Below are 19,233 nucleotides of genomic sequence, written 5' to 3' on the forward strand. Positions count from 1 at the left end.
CTCAACATCCCTAGGATACTTTAACCCCTTAACCCACTGCCTAAGTATAACCAACTTCCTCAAAGGAGGAGAAAACATCGCATCCCACCTAATTGACCTCTCCTGATACAAAATACTAGGTCCAGAGGGGCTAGTCAGCCTACAACTAATAGCAACCAAAACTGCCACCACCCTCCACTCAGGCCTAATCAAAGCTTACTTAGGATCATTCACCTTATCCATTCTCATCATCCTCATATCCACATACAGAAATAACCAATGGCCCTCAACCTTTGTAAAAACCACCAAATCCTCAAAATCATCAACAACACCCTAATCGACCTCCCAGCACCATCAAACATCTCAACATGATGAAACTTTGGGTATCTAGTAGGCGTTTGCTTAATTACTCAAATCGTCACAGGTCTTCTAGCTATGCACTACACAGCAGATACAAATCTAGCCTTCTCCTCTGTCACTCACATATGCCAAGACGTACAATTCGGGTGACTCATCCGCAACCTCCACACAAACGGAGCTTCCTTCTTCTTCATCTGCATCTACTTACGCATCGGTCGAGGACTCTACTACGGCTCATGCCTGTGGAGGATACTATTAATAGTTGGTTAGCTGAGAAAGGCCATGCTGACATAATGCCGCTGGTTAAACTGAGAGAGGGAAGTCAGAAGTCAGTAAGCTGAAAGGAAAAATCAGCAGTCGGTGACCAATGACAGGCAAGGACAGAATGCCCTTGCCGCAACATGAGGATAGGGAAGAGAAATTCTTCCTGAGAATATGTAGAAAGTATCAAAAGTATAACCATAAGAATGCAGAAGTAGGCGTAGTTGCTGATATGTAACTAACCAATCCTGAGCTCAACTTTTGCAATATGTATGAAGCTCATTATGAACTGTATTTAACCTGCTGTACTAATCAATAAAATTGAGCCTGTGATGATCTAATTGATGTCCTGGTCTCCTTCCGTCGACAAATGGTGGAGAATGCGGGCAACGCCAAATCTCTGTCCTTTTTTCTCGGATTAAAAGAAAAAGGGGATTACGCCACGGTCGAGGAAGTTGGGTTTGGGTCCTTGCAGCCGGGACGGTGCCGGAATTTGAAGCACCCTTGAGGATCACAACAGTGAATCAAGCAAATACATGTCGCAGGAGCCTGGAGAGCTGCAACAGCCCGCGCTGACTAATAGGTATGGATAGGCAAGCGGCATACGATTTATTCGCGGCGTATTTAGAACGTCGATGAATAAAAGGGATAGATTTAAAAAAGGAATTACCAGGGTTATTAGCTTACGGCCATGCTAAAGGTATCTTTGCTAATCCACATACAGTTCATGAGCTAGCAGAGTGGAACAAATTTGGGGAAATCCTGTGGGATACAGTGTTAGACGATGATAAGTCAGCAAAGAAATTAGGGAAGTTATGGCGGGTGGTGTATAACACGTTACTTCAGCAGGTCTGTGAGACAAAGGCAGCAGAAAGGGCGACAGAAGCTCATAAGAGGAATATAGGGTATGGTCGTGAGGATGATCCCCTGGCATCTTCTGTAACTAAGATACTTATGCCTAAGAGTCCCCAGCAAAGTGGTGTGGAGGATTTTCCTATAGGCACAGTGGAACCGTCTGCACCCTTCCTGTCAGAGAGGGAGGGCTAGTTGGATGGTGGGGGTAAGAGCAAGCCAGCTTTGCCTCCGCCGTCAGCTTCAGGCGGGTTGGATGGTGGGGGTGGGAGCAAGCCAGCTTCGCCTCCGCCGCCAGCTTTGCCTCCGCCGCTTCCCTCGAGTGAGCCGGCTCCAGTTACAGCTTCGGCGGGGGGGCCACTTCCTCCGCACGAGCCGGCTCCAGCGGGGGGGCCGCTTCCTCCACGCGAGCCGGCTCCACTCGAGTTGGCTCCGGTTTCACTGTCGGCTCCAGCGGGGGGGCTGCTTCCCCCGCGCGAGCCAGCCTCTGCTCCACTGCCTTCCCCGTGCGAAAACTCGGTGTCTGTACCGAAGCGCCAGCAACATAGCACCCTTAAAGAGTCAGATCCCATCCCAGGGGCACACCGTGATCTATGGGGGGAGATGGCTAAACACAGGAGGGAAGCTTGGGCTGTTTTGGCAAAAGAAGTAATGCAAATGGGGGATGACGAGGCGGTGGAAGTAGCTTCTAGTCTTGCATGTCCGGTCACATACACACCACAGTATGATGCACAGGGGAACCTTACGCATAATAAAGCGGAATATACTCCCTTATATTGGAAGTTGTTAGCTCAGCTACGTTCTACGGTTAGTCAGTTTGGAGTAAAAAGTGAACCTGTTAGGCAAATGCTAGATTATCTTTTTAATACTCAGGTTTTATGTCCTAATGATTTAAGAGGAATAATTCGGTTGATATTCACTCAGCATCAGCAGTTATTGTTTAATGCACATTGGCAAGCAAGTTATTGTTTAATGCACATTGGTAAATGAGTCGGTTGCTGTACAACGAGCCCAGGGAGACCCATTACATGGAGTAACAGTAGAGGAGCTGATGGGCTTAGGGGCATTTTTACGTACAGAGGCACAGATGATATCGGGAGCAGATAAATTAGAGAGTCTATGCGGTTGGTGCGTGCTGCAATAGATATGGTTAAAGAGCCAGGAGGGTTACCAGCTTATATGGGCATTAAACAAGGTAGAGAAGAATCATTTGGAAATTTTATCAATAGAGAAGCTACTGCTATAGATCGGGCCGGGGTTGCAGACTACATGAAGGGGGCACTATTGAAGCAGTGGGCCTTGCAAAATAGCAATCCAGCAACACAAAGAGTGTTAGCTACTTTAGAGGCAAATTGGAGTATTGAGGAGGCATTAGAGAGAATGGCATTAATGCCAACAGCTTCACAGGCCTTTATAGCAGAAGCCTTAAAGGAATTAGGATTAGGGTTACAAAAGCAAGCAGAGTCTACTCAGAATCAGGTGCTAGCTGCTCTTGCTCCTCTCTGAAGCGGCTCACTGGCAGTCACGCAAGGAGGTTCGAAACCATTCATCAAGTGCTACCGATGCGGCAATGAAGGACACACGCCGAACATGCCGAGCGACTGGCATATGGTGTCAACACTGCCAATCCAGCTCCCAAGATTCTACGGCTTGTAGGCTCCGGTCGGTAAACCATCAGCGGAGCGCGCATCACGGGGGCCGCGCCCAGACACAAGCTGCTGCCGTGACATCGCTGCCACCTCCTGTCTGCAACCCGCAACAACAGGGAGCCTTGGCTTGGACTTATCAGCAGCAGTAGACGTCACACTAATGACGAACCGGCCTGAGAGGATACCCACTGGAGTAAAGGGTCCTCTTATATTAAATGGACAAACATGTGGAGCATTATTGCTGGGACGTTCTTCTACAACTATGTTGGGATTATGTGTTTTGACTGGTGTTATTGATGCGGATTATACAGGGGAAATACAAATCATGGGTTACACCCTTTATCCTCCGATTAAAATTACTAAAGGACAACGCATCGCACAATTGGTACCACTATCTCAAATGACATTGGGAATACAATCATTTACTGGGCAAACACGGAATGAAAAAGGTTTTGGCTCTACTGGTGTTACACTTCTGACTGTGGATTTACAAAATAGACCAAAGCAAAAGGCTGAAATTACTTATGGGCATCAAAGCATAACCCTTTATGGATTATTGGATACAGGAGCAGATACCAGCATCATTTCTCCAGAAGTGTGGCCACAACATTGGCCCCTATTTCCATCATCAAACATGCTCACAGGAGTAGGAGGATTTACATTGGAAGCAGATCGCTGCTTTTGTCTATGTGCATTGAGAATCAACAAGTATCTGCTGTGTTTTCAATTGTTCAACTGCCTCCTACAGTTTCCTGTTTAATTGGAAGGGACATTTTAACACAATTGGGAGTAGTGTTAACTAATCAGCACCCTTTGGGGTAATTACCATTGCTTGGACTTTCCCCATTCCACTCACCTGGAAAACGGATACACCGGTGATGGTTAAGCAATGGCCATTAAAAGGGGAGAGTCTTATGCATGCCCATGAATTGGTACAGGAACAATATACAAAGGGACACCTACGACTATCCACGAGCCCTTGGAATACACTTATTTTTGTAATCAAGAAGAAATCAGGGAAATATCATTTGATACATGATTTGAGGGCTGTAAATGACCAAATGGAACCAATGGGGCCTTACAGCCTGGTCTTCCAAATCCAGCTATGATACCAGAACACTGGCCACTTTTAATTATTGACCTAAAGGATTGTTTTTTCACTATTGGGCTGCATCCTGATGATATGAAGAGATTTGCTTTTACTTTACCAGCAATAAATCGTGGAGAACTGGATAAAAGATTTGAATGGACGTCTCTTCCGCAAGGCATGCGCAACTCCCCCACTTTATGTCAGCTTTATGTTGAAGCTGCATTACAGCCACTATGTCGCAAATGGCCAGTAACTATAATATATCATTACATGGATGATATTTTGTTTGCACAGCAACAGCCATTCTCCTCTTTACAGATTAACAGCATTAAAAATACACTTGCTGCATATTCACTTGTTATTGCTACAGAGAAAATTCAAACTACAAGGTCCTGGAAATATTTGGGATGGACTTTGACCGACCAAATAGTAATACCTCAAAAATTGGAATTACAATTGGACATTAAGACTCTACATGATGCACAGAAGTTGCTGGGAGACTTACAGTGGCTGAAGCCCATTGTGGGAATACCAAATAATTTATTAGAAATCCTACGGCCTTTGTTAAGGGCGTTGACCCTACTACTCCTGTACACCTGACAAAGGAGTATCATCTTGCTTTGCAGCAAATTAGTAATTGTGTACAGCAAGGGTATGTGTCTCGTCGACAACTCAATCACCCCATTGATCTTACTATTTGGAATAGCCCTTGCCCCTTGCTTGGTGCTCTCTCTCAATTACAAAAGAAAACGGGGGAGATACGGGTGTTGGAATTGTTGTCACCACCACTACAGCATAAGAAAACAATATCTTCAAAAATTGAACAATTAGCTGCATTAATTAAAAAGGGGCATCTCAGAATTCTTGAAGTGGATGGTAGAGAACCTGCTACCATTAGATTGCCTATGGAAAAAGAAACCTTGGACTGGTACTTGATTAATTCGAAGGATTTACAGGAAGCATTATTGATGTCACCTGCTAAAGTAGAGACTAGCAAATTAGTGCCTAGAGTTTTGCAATGGATGACAGAATGGAACTGGATCACTCAACCTTTGAGAGAAGAATACCCCATAGAAGGAGCTATTACAGTTTTTACAGATGCAGGAAAGAAATCAAGGCGTGCTGCTGTCACCTGACAAGAAAAAGGACAATGGAAGCATCAACTCCTCACAGCAGACCCTGCAGATAGCTTACAAACTCTGGAATTGTTAGCAGTAGTATGGACAGTGTCCAACTTACAGGAAGCTTTAAATGTGGTCACAGACTCTATGTATGTTGCAGGAGTAGTCAGACGGATAGAGGAAGCAGCAATTAAGGAAGTGAATAATAAACGATTTTATGATTTACTGATACAGTTAAGGAAGGCTTTACGGGAGAGAAAAGCAGCGTATTCTGTGATTCATATTAGGAGTCATAAATGGTCTGAAGGTTTAGGAGAAGGGAATGAATGTGCAAATAAATTGGTTACCCTACCCATTGATAATTCTTGTCCTATTGATAAGCATACATTGGCCAGAGAAGCACATAGTAGATATCATCAAAATGCAAAAGGATTAGCAAAACACTTTGAGCTGAGTTTGTCAGAAGCCAAGGCCATTGTTAGAGCATGTCCAACATGTAGTTATCATAACTCTAGGCATCGGGGTTAATCCTCGAGGTTTAGAAATAAATGAGAAATGGCAAGTGGATGTTACACACATAGCTAGATTTGGTAAAGTCAAGCATGTGCACGTCACTATAGCTACGTATAGTCATTACATATGGGCTATGGCTCAGGCAGGAGAGAAAGCTATACATGTTATCAGACACCTGATAATTTGTTTCACTGTTATGGGAGTTCCAAAGAGTATCAAAACGGATAATGGTCGAGCTTATGTAAGTGCTAGAGTCCAGAAATTTTTGAATCAGTGGTCTGTTAAGCATGTGACAGGTATTCCACACTCCCCTACTGGACAGGCAATAGTGGAAAGAGCAAACTGTACCCTTAAGCAGTATTTGGAAAAACATCAAGATTTGAGAGATCCACAAGCATGTTTGGCTAAGATTCTGTATGTGATTAACCATTTATGTATTTTTGGGGAAGACGATACCCCTCCTGCAATTAAACATCATCCAAGGTTAAGTCAGGAAAATACTAAGGAAACAGAGGTCTGGGTTAAGTATAAGAACCCGAGTGCAGGATTATGGGAAAAAGCTGCAAAAGTATTATATTGGGGTCGGGGGTATCTTTGTGTTTCCTCACCTACAGGGCCTTTGTGGGTGCCTGCTAAGTGGACTAAACCTGTTTTTGATGCAGCCTCTGGTGGATCGCCTTACGGAGGATGACAGGGAGCGACTGGGGAAGAAACTGCTTCTAGTCCTACGACCACTACTGTTACAATTGAAGGGGTACTCGAAAGCGGTGGACAGAGCACTGACACGTCACTACCGGACAGCCCAGGAGTTGATTGGTTTTATTGACTCATTATCAACTTTTCGCTTAACAAATCTAGCGAAAGAACATTGCCTTGACTGTCACAATCCACATTGTGCTGCCTGGATAGCCCTACGTTGTGAGGGTTGTGATAGAACTTTTTGGATAGAACAATCATTATTGTGGGATTTGTGGTGTCACACTTGTGAACATGAGCACACGTGGGGTAAAAGCTGGCAAGATGAATTAAGGAGACAAACAGGGCAAAATGCATATATAGCTTTAAACCTTTATGAGTCTCCTGAACAGAAAATTCTTGCTTATTATCGATGGGAGGTACAATGTATTGTGAATACAATTAAGGTTCAAAGTAAATCACGCATAGTTTCTATAAGGTGTAGGAAATTAGTACCTTTAACACAGCATTCAATTGTAAGACCCTTCAAGGGGAATCCTGATAGAGCACTAGATTGCTGCATTGAAAAGTTGCAAAAATTGAGTTTGCAAGTGGCAGGACCAGTAAAATTAGGAGCAGCAAGATTTAAGATAGATAAGAAAAGGAAGGCAAAAAAGGGAACGATCTCATCTGAGTAAGGATATCAGTGAGCCTTCAAACTTACCTCATGCTATACCTGTAAGCAAGGATGCTGATTTAGAGTTAGATCAGTATATTCAAAAACTGACTTAGCCTTACAATAGACAATCTAGCAAACCAGGGAAAAGACAACGAAGAAAGGAAAAACAAAGCAAGCAGAAAGAAAAATGAGGTTTGTTCTTGTTATACTGCTCAATGCTGTAGCAAGTGAAGCAGTAGGAATAACACACTTTAGTCAACCAAGAGAAAATTTATGGGTGACACTTGCTAATCAAAGTAACCAATCATCACTTTGTCTTAGTCTTGGAGGAGTCACTAACCCATTTCGAACATGCCTGGTAGGACTTCCGGTGTGGTCTCCTGGAGAATTTTGCAATTTGATAAACAATCAAACCTTATGTATGTCTAACATGTCAAACATCACACTGCCAGTACAGCAAGGGTATACTGCAAGTCAGAGTGATGGCTATCGTCAATGCTTACTAATCCAATCACTTAACACCTCTTTGCATTCTCCTCCTGAGGAATTGGATCTTTTTGGAAGTACAAACGCCAGTATGTCTAACACTACAGCTGGCGGATGGTTAAGCTTCAAATTTTCGGATGCTCAGAATTTAAACCAACCTAAAGAAACATGGGCCACCCTAGATTCATCCCTGAATGTGAGTAAATTCTCTCAGCAGTATTACAGTCAATGTAACGGCACAAATATCACAGCACCAATGAAATTACCCACAGGAATATTTTTGATTTGTGGAGACAGGGCGTGGAATGGTATACCAGCCAAACCACAGGGTGGACCCTGTTATTTGGGGAAATTGTCATTATTTCACCCTAATGTGTCCTTGCTAATGCAGCTGAGTCAAAATTCAAACAGGAAAAGACATAGCATACATGACTTAGACTGCAGCCAGATAGGAGATCCACAGTTTTGGGGTACATTCAAACAAGTGGTGGTTTCAACTATCTTGCCAGGAGGATCTCCCAATAAAGCCATGAATTTAGCAAAACAATTAGGATGCTGGGCAAAGGATGAGCTGAACAAGACATCACAAATTTTAGATATGCTAACCGCAGATGTGCAAAGTGTTAACCATGCTGTTTTGCAAAATAGAGCTGCTGTAGATTTTTTGCTCTTAGCACAAGGGCATGGATGTGAAGAGTTTGAGGGAATGTGTTGCATGAATCTGTCTGATCACTCAGTGTCCATTAACACTAAGATAAAAGAACTGCAACAGGGACTTCACAATCTCAAGGAAGAAGAAGGTTTAGGAATTGATGAATGGCTTAAAAGCTTAGGACTTGGGCCATGGCTGAGGAACCTTGTGATCTATGCTATAGGACTACTGGGTGTAATTTTACTGTTTTTGCTTATTTTGCCTTGTATCTTTAACTGTATTCAAAACATGGTCAGCTGTACAATAGCAAAAACCTGCCAAACTAATCTCCTTGCTCAAGAAGAAAACGGGGGAAATGTGGAGGATATTATCAATAGTTGGTTGGCTGAGAAAGGCCATGCTGACATAATGCCGCTGGTTAAGCTGAGAGAGGGAAGTCAGCAGTCAGTAAGCTGAAATGAGAAGTCAGCAGTCAGTGACCAATGACAGGCAAGGACAGAATGCCCTTGCCGCAACATGAGGATAGGGAAGAGAGATTCTTCCTGAGAATATGTAGAAAGTATCAAAAGTATAACCATAAGAATGCAGAAGTAGGCGTAGTTGCTGATATGTAAATAACCAATCCTGATCTCAACTTTTGCAATATGTATGAAGCTCATTATGAACTGGATTTAACCTGCTGTACTAATCAATAAAATCAAGCCTGTGATGATCTAATTGATGTCCTGGTCTCCTTCCGTGGACACATACCTAAACAAAGAAACCTGAAACATTGGAGTCATCCTCCTCCTAACCCTCATAGCAACTGCATGGTAGGATACGTCCTACCATGAGGCCAAATATCATTCTGAGGAGGTACAGTAATCACAAACCTATTCTCTGCCATCCCTTACATTGGGCAAACACTAGTCAAGTGAGCCTGAGGCGGGTTCTCTGTCGACAACCCCGCACTGACCTGATTCTTTCTCTCCACTTCCTCCTTGCCTTCGTCATCGTAGGCCTTACTCTCGTCCATCTCACCTTCCTCCACGAAACAGGCTCAAACAACCTGCTAGGCTTTCCCTCAGTCTGTGACAAGATCCCCTTCCACCCATACTACACCATCAAAGACATCCTAGGATTCGTACTAATGCTCTCCCTACTTGTCTCACTAGCCCTATTCTCCCTCAGCCTCCTAGGTGACCCAGAATACTTCACCCCAGCCAACGTCCTCATCCTAACCTGAGTAGGCAGCCAGCCAGTAGAACACCCCTTCATCATCATCAGCCAACTAGCCTCATTCACATACTTCACAATCATTCTAGTTCTGTTCCCCCTTGCAGCCGCCCTAGAAAACAAGCTACTTAAACTTTAATTAACTCTAATAGTTTATAAAAAACATTGGTCTTGTAAGCCAAAGATTGAAGACTAAACCCCTTCTTAGAGTTACCCCACCACCCACCTCAGGAAGAAAGGACTCAAACCCTCTGCTCCAATTCCCAAACCTGGCATTTTTAACTAAACTACTTCCTGACCCTACCGCTAAAGAGCTCGAATTGCCCTCCCGAGACAACCCCCGCACAAGCTCCAACACCATAAACAAAGTCAACAACAACCTTCACCCCCGAATCAAAAGCAATCCCACCCCCTCTGAATACAACACAGCCACGCCACTGAAATCCAACCGGACCGACAACAAATCCCCACTATTCACCATTCCCTCGTCCGTCAACAACACCAACACACCCCCTATAACAAGCTCCACCATGACAACCAACCCCGTCCCAAAACCATAACCAACAACACCCCAGCTACCCCAAGTCTCCGGATAAGGATCCGCTGCCAGCAACACTGAATACACAAACACTACCAACATTCCCCCTAAATAAACCATAACAAGTACCAAAGAAACAAAAGGAACCCCCAAACTCACTAGTCAGCTGCACCCCGCAACCACTGCTACGACCAGCCCCAACACCCCATAGTAAGGAGACAGGTTAGATGCAACCGCCAACGCCCTAGAACAAAACACAGCCCGAAAAACAAAACAGATTCTATCATAAATTCCCGCTTGGCCTCCCTCTGAGATTTACGGCCTGAAAAGCCGTCGTTACAAAGTTTAACTATAAGAACACCTAAATACGTCCTTCATTCCCTCCCCTATCCCCTTACCCCCCCCCCCCCCCCCCCAGCACGTTTTCTTCTTGCTTTCAGGGTATGTATAATAATGCATCGCACTCTCTGCCCCATCAGACAGCTCATGAAATGTAGGATAATCCACATTACATGTCAAGCTCTTCCACCAAAAACCCAAACGGAGGTATTCGGCCAGCCTACCTACCAGGCACATTCTTGCTTCAGGTACCATACAACCTAAGTATTTCTACCCAAGGCCAAGCCGCAAGTGTCACCCAAAGACCCAGGATCTTAACTAATGTACACAATATCCAACCTAGAGAACGAGGAATGTCCCAGTACACATTTGAATTCCCCTAGTCTACAGGATTTGCCCACCTCCTAGGTAAAATTCTCAGCCAACAGCCTTCAAGCACTCCCAAGCCAGACATGGTTATCTTTTGATCGCGCTTCTCACGAGAACTGAGCTACTCAACATCATATGTACTTTAGTTTATTGCCCTCAAGCACATACCTCTCCTATACTTGCTCTTTTGCACTATTGGTTGTAACTTCAGGATCATAACTTGCTTCATTCCTTCCTCCTTGCCCTTCACAGATACAAGTGGTCGGTTGAATACTCCTCCCTAACTTCATTACCTCGGCATACCGACCTCTTGCACTTGTTTTCTTTTAGCGTCTCTTCAATAAGCCCCTCAAGTGCAGAGCAGGTGTTATCTTCCTCTTGACATGTCCATCACATGACCGTCAAGCATATGAATCCCCAAAAACCCAGAATGTCATGATCTAACGGATAAGGTTGTCGCAAACTTGGCACTGATGCACTTTGACCCCATTCATGGAGGGCGCTCTACCTACCTCTAGACAACAGATAGTGTAATGGTTGCCAGACATATTAATTATTTTATCATTCACTAGGAATTAACATTTTATCTAGACATCTTTTTAAAAAAAAACTAAGCCACATATCCCTACATTGTCCAAACTACTTACCATTAATACACTTTCAATTAACTTTAACTCTAAATATAGAGATATTCCCTACTGTCAAAAATAATAACCAGCCACCATCATCACTCCCCTAACCACCCCCAAACAAACATAATATTAATCCCAAAGCTAGTCCCTCTCCAAAAACCAAACAAAACCACAAGCCATGATGACAAACCATCAACCAACTATCCACCAAATTTCATGTCCTTGTAGCTTATAGAAAGCATGACACTGAAGATGTCAAGATGGCTGCCACACACACCCAAGGACAAAAGACTTAGTCCTAACCTTACTGTTAGTTTTTGCTAGGTATATACATGCAAGTATCCGTGCTCCAGTGTAGATGCCCTGAACACCTCAATCAGGGAGATAGGAGCGGACATCAGGCTCACCACAACCGTAGCCCAAGATACCTTGCAATTGCCCCACCCCCACGGATAATCAGCAGTAGTTAATATTAGGCAATGAGTGTAAACTTGACTTAGCCATAGCAAATCCAGGGTTGGCAAATCCTGTGCCAGCCACCACAGTCATACAGGAGACCCAAATTAACTTTAAAATGGCATAAAGAGTGGTCACATGCTATCCAAGTAGCTAAGATTAAAAAGCAACTGAGTTGTCACAAGCCCAAGATGCCAAAAAGGCCTCCCCATCAAAGAAGATCTTAGAACAATGATTAATTGAACTCCACGAAAGCCAGGGCCCAAACTGGGATTAGATACCCCACTATGCCTGGCCCTAAATCTTGATGCTTACACCTACTACTAAAGCATCCGCCTGATGCTTTAAGCACCAACGCGTAAAACTCTAAGGACTTGGCGGTGCCCCAAAGCCACCTAGAGGAGCCTCTTCTGTAATCGATGATCCACGATATGTCTGACCATTCCTTGCCAAAACAGCCTACATACTGCTGTCACCAGCCCGCCTCCCCTGAAAGCTCAATAGTGAGTTCAATAGCCCCACCACGCTAATGAGACAGGTCAAGGTATAGCCTATGGAATGGTAGCAATGGGCTACATTTTCTAAGTTAGAACATAGCGGCAAAGGGGTATGAAATAACCCCTGGAAGGTGGATTTAGCAGTAGAGTGGGACAATGGAGCCCTCTTCAAGCTGGCCCTGGGGCACATACATACCGCCCGTCACCCTCCTCGCAGGCGCCCCCCCCCCCCCCCCCTCAATGAACTAATAAGCTATTTAGCCAAAGATGATGTAAGTTGTAACAAGGTCAGTGTACCAGAAGGTGCACTTAGGCTACCAAGACGTAGCTTAAGCAAAAGCATTGAACTTACACCTGAAAAATGTCTGCTAACACCAGATTGTCTTGATGCCAAACTCTAGCCCAATCGACATGATCTGGAATAACAAAGCTACTCCCCCACACCCAACTAAAGCATTCACTGTTCCCAGTATAGGCAATAGAAAAGACACCACTGGCGCGATAGAGACCACGTACCGTAAGGGAAACATGAAATAATAATGAAAACTAAGCTATAAACAGCAAAGATCAACCCTTGTACCTTTTGCATCATGGTCTAGCAAGAAAAATAATGCAAAATGAATTTAAGTTTGCTACCCCGAAACCCAAGCGAGCTACTTACGAGCAGCTATTATTGAGTGAACCCGTCTCTGTGGCAAAAGAGTGGGATGACTTGTCAGTGGAGGTGAAAAGCCAATTGAGCTGGGTGATAGCTAGTTGCCTGTGAAACGAATCTAAGTTCACTCTTAATTCTTCTCCAAGGAAAACCTACAAACCCTAATGAATCGAATTAAGGGCCATTTAAAGGAGGTACAGCTCCTTTAAAAAAGACTACAATCTCTACGAGCAGATAAATACTGGTTTTTCCAACTGCATTGTGGGCCCTCAAGCAGCCATCAACAAAGAGTGCGTTAAAGCTCTACATTACAAAAATATAAGAACTTTATGACTCCCTCCCCATTAACAGGCTGACCTTTATTCAAATAGGAGAAATAATGCTAGAATGAGTAACTAGGGTCCTCCCTCTACGATGCAAGCTTACATCTGTACATTATGAACAAGTCGCCAATATATGACAAATCAAACAAACACAGTAATAAGTATCTTGTTAACCTGACAGAGGAGAAAGATTAAGAAAGATTAAAACCTGTAAAAGGAATTAGGCAAACCCGTCAAGGCCCGACTGTTTACCAAAAGCATAGCCTTCAGCAAATGCAAAACAAGTTTTGAAGGTGATGCCTGCCCGGTGACTCACGTTCAACGGCCGCGGTATCCTAACCGTGCGAAGGCAGTGGAATCAATTGTCCCACAAATCGAGACTAGTATGAATGGCTAAACGAGGTCCTAATTGTCTCTTACCAGCAATCAGTGAAATTGATCTCCCTGTACAAAAGCAGGGATAAACCTGTAAGACAAGAAGACCCTGTGGAACTTCAAAACCAGCAACCACCTTAAAATACATACTCACCTACTGGCTTCACTGACACATAAGCTTCTGGTCTGTGTTTTTTCGTTTGGGGCGACCTTGGAGCAAAACAAAACCTCCAAAAATTAGACCACACCTCTGGACTAAGAGCAACCCCTCAACGTGCTAATAGCATCCAGACCCAATACAATTGATCGATGGACCAAGCTACCCCAGGGATAACAGCGCAATGTCCTCTGAGAGTCCGTATCAACGAGGAGGTTTACGACCTCGATGTTGGATCAGGACATCGTAGTGGTGCAGCTGCTACTAAGGGTTCGTTTGTTCAACGATTAACAGTCCTACGTGATCTGAGTTCTGGCACAATCCAGGTCGGTTTCTATCTATGATGAACTCTTCCCAGTATGAAAGGATAGGAAAAGGGAGGCCAATACCAGAAGCAAGCCTTCACCTTAAGTAATGAAAACAATTAAATTACAAAAGGCTATTACACCCCACCACGTCCAAGAAAAGCACCAGCTAGCGTGGCAGAGCTCGGAAAATGCAAAAGACTTCAGTCCTTTAACTCAGAGGTTCCAATCCTCTCCCTAGCTTAACCAAAACCACCCTCATTATTAACCTCATCATAGCCTGCTCCTATGCCCTCCCAAACTTAATCACAGTAGCCTTCCTTACACTAGCAGAGCGCAAAATCCTAAGCTACATTACAACAGTAGTCCTAGTCCAACTATTCAGCCTTCCCTGAAGGTCTGCCAGTCTGCATTTTCAAAGATGTCTTGCTTGTCCCAGCAAACTGAGGAAATGACAGACTCTGCTGCCACAGACTCTCCCATGGAGCCATCGGAAGCCCTGCAGGTTCCCCTGCAAATGCTGCCCCTGTGGCTGCAGACACCCATTTTTAAGATGAACGCCTTGACAGGAGCTTTACCAAAACAGTGGTATCCTAATGCTCTTTCTGTTTCAAAACCAGAAACTCAGTTACTAAGAAAGAGAAGGAAGACATACAAAAGCCAGGTTAGGATACACCCTAACCTAAGAAGAGAGGAAACATCTACTTACGTGTGAAATGTGCTACAAAATAGGCACCATAGGTAATTCCATAGGCAGCGAAAAGCAAAGGAGCAATTCCCTCAATCATTTTAACACTGTCCTGCAAGTTTGCAGGCTGTGCTCACACACTGGAAAAAGCAAGGCTCCTGTTGGTGTGCAACAGCCCACTGACAATTTCCTCAATCAGGAGGATTCTCCTGAACTGAGCAAGTGCTAGGACTGCTCTGACACTCAGGCCTTCCATGCACCAGGGTAACCTTCTGATGTCACTACGACAAGGTGGCAAACATGCCCTGACATCACAAAGCAAACGTTCCATGTTGGTCTGTAAATTTATGCCAAGCAATAACCAACCTTCCCTACAGGAAACACAAAAGAGCCTGGGAAGTTCTCCTCTGTCACAAAGCAGCACAAATTCCCCTTGCGGGCCAAACCCTGTCTTTCAAGGGATCCAACAGGAACTCCAGGAGTGCACAAAGCACCTACAGCCTGTACCCCAACTGAGCACTCAGATGGCACCCAAGCAAAGGAAACAAGACCAAGAAAATGGCCCAAAGCATTGCCCATCTGAGAAATTATCTTTCTTTTAACTTTTTAAAGGTTTATTAAACCTTAAGAAAAGGCTGTATAAGGAAAGATTGGAGCACTGGAAAGTCTCCATGATTAGCAGCCACATGCTCATCTACAAAAGGGATGCTCTGCTTTTCATACCCTTAGCCCCTCCCAATGTTTTTTCAGTCAACTCTTTCTCTGCCGTCCAGTGGTGGAGATTAATTTCTTGCATCTTGATTGGAGGTCAGGTGTTGTTACACCCCGCCTGCTGGTCACAAGCCAGCCCTCCCAAATGCCCTGACTACCAAGGCTATTACAAGGGGGAAAAGAAAGAGGACTATGAGAGGACATATTACAATAACAGCACTTTACATTTGAACAGAATATCTATCCACATAATATCTATATCTTAATTGTGAGAGCCAACTATTACATTACTCACCTATAATGCACAGAAGCAAGAAAGAAGGCACTGGGTTGGCATAACAGCTGAAATCATTGCTAACAAATCTCCCCACGTATTTCCACCTTTTTTGGACATGGCCAGGACTCCTGTGGATGTACATCTCTACCTTTCTTGCCCTTTGGAAGCAGTAAAACTGGCAACTTGTGGGGAAACCAAGGGCTTTGTGGGGGCTGCATTGCTCTGCACACACCCAGGCCCCCCGTGGCACAGAGCTTTGGTGCCTAAAAAGATCAACCAGAGGAAAACAGCTGGAGAAGGTTTCATTTGGACCTTTCTTCCCTGCTAACAGAAGTTGTCAAAATGAAAGTGACCAAGCAGGGCCTGATCCCTGCTGCCAGCTCAGGGTTAGAAAGGAGGCATTACTTGATTTCATTGCTGGGTGCACAGGGAGTAACTTCCCTAAGTCATGCACACCCAGCAATCTCACCTAGTAGTTTGTATCCATGGAACTAAGACATATTCAATACTTTGCTGAAACTCACAGGCTAAACATTACCTCCAATTTATTGACATATTTCAGTCACTTCTCAGAATTTATTGACATCAGAGTAGGAGTGCCCTGTAGATCCCTGCTGGTCATTGTCACAGGTTCAGGTGACCCATGCACAAAATAACCCAGGACAAAACTGGGCTTGCAAAGCAAATTCATTCCATTACTTGCAGTAGCATATAATACATACTGACCTCTGGATTCCCAAAAATCAACTGAACAGGAGAAGGAGCTGGAGCTTGGTGCTCAGCAGCAGGGGCAGGTAGGCAGCGCACTTGCAGGACATCCCCTTGATCAAAAGGGTACGCACCTCGTCCTTCTCAAATCTCCAGCCCAGAACTAGGTCTTGTATCTCCTGCTCAGGAGTGGAATTTCCCCATGCCTGGCATGTGAGATGATGGCTCAGGATGACTCCATGACTCCCTGCCACCAGGGGCTCTACTGTGCATTGCTCTCCTTCCAAAGCTTGACTGCCCACCCATTGACCGATCCATTGTTTCTCTTTCAAGGCTCAAGGTCCCACCTCTTAAACAAGACACTTTTCTTCATTGTCTTGTCAACCTGCTCAAACATGGATCAAAAATGGCAGGGTCTGGGACACAACTCCAGTTCCTGACACAGTCATTTGGGAAATATTCCCATTCCTCAAATTCTCCTTTGGAGGTCAAGAGCCTCCTAAAAACACTTTCTTCCCCTTGAATGCATTCCAGCTACCTTCTTAGCAGGACCACTCTCCTTATTCTCAAGGCCAAGACAGCCACTTGCACACAGTAAGTACTGCAGTGGGGGAATACATGGTTCAGCACTCCTGTTAAAGCTAAAGGAATTGAAAAGACTATGCCCTGTTTGTTGGACTTAATGCCTCTCCATCCTATTCTGGGAATCAAACACAAGTGTTTCATCAATACACCCTGCAAGTGCTCTTGCTGAGTGAAGCCACATTGCTGTGTCAATAAAGCAGCTGGGACTCAGTTTCTTCATGCAGGGAAAGCCAATTCTTTATTCACATAACTCATTTTTATATGGTTTTCACAGACCTCGTGTTCAACTCCAACTGGCTGGTAGTTTCCTTGCCACACAATTTATTGCTTAGAAGGTGTTAGTGTGTACATGCTAAGACTCACACTTTCTAAGACTCACTCTTACTCAGGTGATTACATTTTTTTTCTTGGACGCTCATGGACAGGTTTCTTGTTTATTACAGATGCAAACAGTTTTCTTAGCACAATAGCTTGTTTTGCTAACTGCACTCATGACTATTCCCATGGGAAGTTAGCTGGCTGGCTGCATGTAGAAGATGCAACAGGACAGCTGGGAATTTACCATAGTGTGGTAAATAGGTATGATTCGTGCTGATAAAAATTGAAACAAGAATCAATTTTGATACGGTAATTAATATTTGGAAATATTAAAACAGTTAAAAGTTGTAATGCCAAAAAAAAAGGGAGAGGAGGGGCTCTACCTCCTCCTGCCCCTCTTGGCAGATGTTCAGGAACAGGAGGAAAGCATGAGATCATGGTTGCTAAAAATTAGCAAAGAAGGGACTCTCTGCTTGTGTCCCAGGAAAATGCTAATTATAAGGGATTTTTTTCCTTGATGCCTAAATGCAGTAATTTTATTAGTTTTGGCTTACATTGTATTGGCTTGGTGGGGATGTGTAATGCAAAGGTGAATTAAAGGACAAAGAGGAAGACTACAAAATCTTCCTCAGATGACCCCCAAAGACCTGTGCGACCACCAAACTGAGTGGTGGCACATACGTGGTAAAGATGATGAGGGCGGAGGTAGAAGTGTGCTGAATCGAAAATGGGAGGAGATGGCATTGACAGATGGCATATAAGGAAGAATCTTCACTTGGCAAGCTCGTACGTGATTTGGCAAGGGTCCCAGAGACCTGCACTCCACACCCCGTGGTTATCTTTTGCTTATGTGCTATTATTGGAACCAAATTCTCCCTTATTTTAATCAAATGATATTGTAACCAATTTTATATTTTTTTTTAAATAATAAATTAAAATTGCTACTACTTTTAATATTGTTTGGGTTTTTTATGATGGGATAACTGGGCAAACATACCAATAGGAAGGCCTGATTTTATAAGGCCTTTCTTTTCTAATAACTCTACCTGTGTGCAACACATTATGACTTTTTTTCAGAAATTAATGAAGAAAACACAAATTGCCTACTGAAACCCTTCTGCCCCCTGCCAAATCAGTTCACTCCTCAAGCACAAGCCTCAGGCAAATCCCTGATGTGCCTCTCTCCCACCAGCTCAGAGCTGCATTGCACAGCCCTTGCTGTGCACCAGAGAGCACAAAGCAGGCTGGCCTGGTGGGCCTGCATATTTCTGCCAAACACTCCGCATGTCACACCTTTGCTCTGGCTCAGTGCAGAACTGCAGGGTTGCAGGCGCTTCCTCCCAGAGCTGCGTGAGGCGCTGGCTCCTGCAGATTGGCCCTGCCAAGCTGTCCCTGCCTCACGCTGGCCTCGCATCCCCTGGCACAAGTGCTGGGCCTGAAGGAGGCTGCCCTGTGCTCCAGCCTGTCGAGCAGCCCGGCTCCCTGCCCTGGTGCCCAGAGTGCTGCACACACTGCTGGCCTTTGCTGCTGGCCCTCGGCTGCCCTTGGCCTTTCTCTGCTCCTGGGTACACTGCAGACGGCAAATACCTCCAGGCTGGGTTGTGCCCAGCACGGCTGCATTTCCCCTTGGCAGCAGCCAGCTGCCACCTGGGCTCTGAGGGCGGAGGATTCGCCCGCTCCCAGGAAGAGCCACCCAGGGCCCGGCTGCTGCCTCTTGCAGCTCCAAGGGCCTCCTTCCACCCTGCCTCTGCCGGGGCTCAGCTGGGGC

The 19,233-nt window shown here is 44.7% G+C and overlaps 1 pseudogene; it reads left to right on the forward strand.

Moving 5' to 3' along the window:
* Positions 1–208: 208 nt before the first annotated feature.
* Positions 209–9,542, forward strand: LOC131094986 (cytochrome b-like; annotated as a pseudogene).
* The last annotated feature ends 9,691 nt before the right edge of the window (positions 9,543–19,233 follow it).

The sequence above is a fragment of the Melospiza georgiana genome, chromosome 32, assembly GCF_028018845.1.
Source record: "Melospiza georgiana isolate bMelGeo1 chromosome 32, bMelGeo1.pri, whole genome shotgun sequence".
NCBI classification, from domain to species: domain Eukaryota; kingdom Metazoa; phylum Chordata; class Aves; order Passeriformes; family Passerellidae; genus Melospiza; species Melospiza georgiana.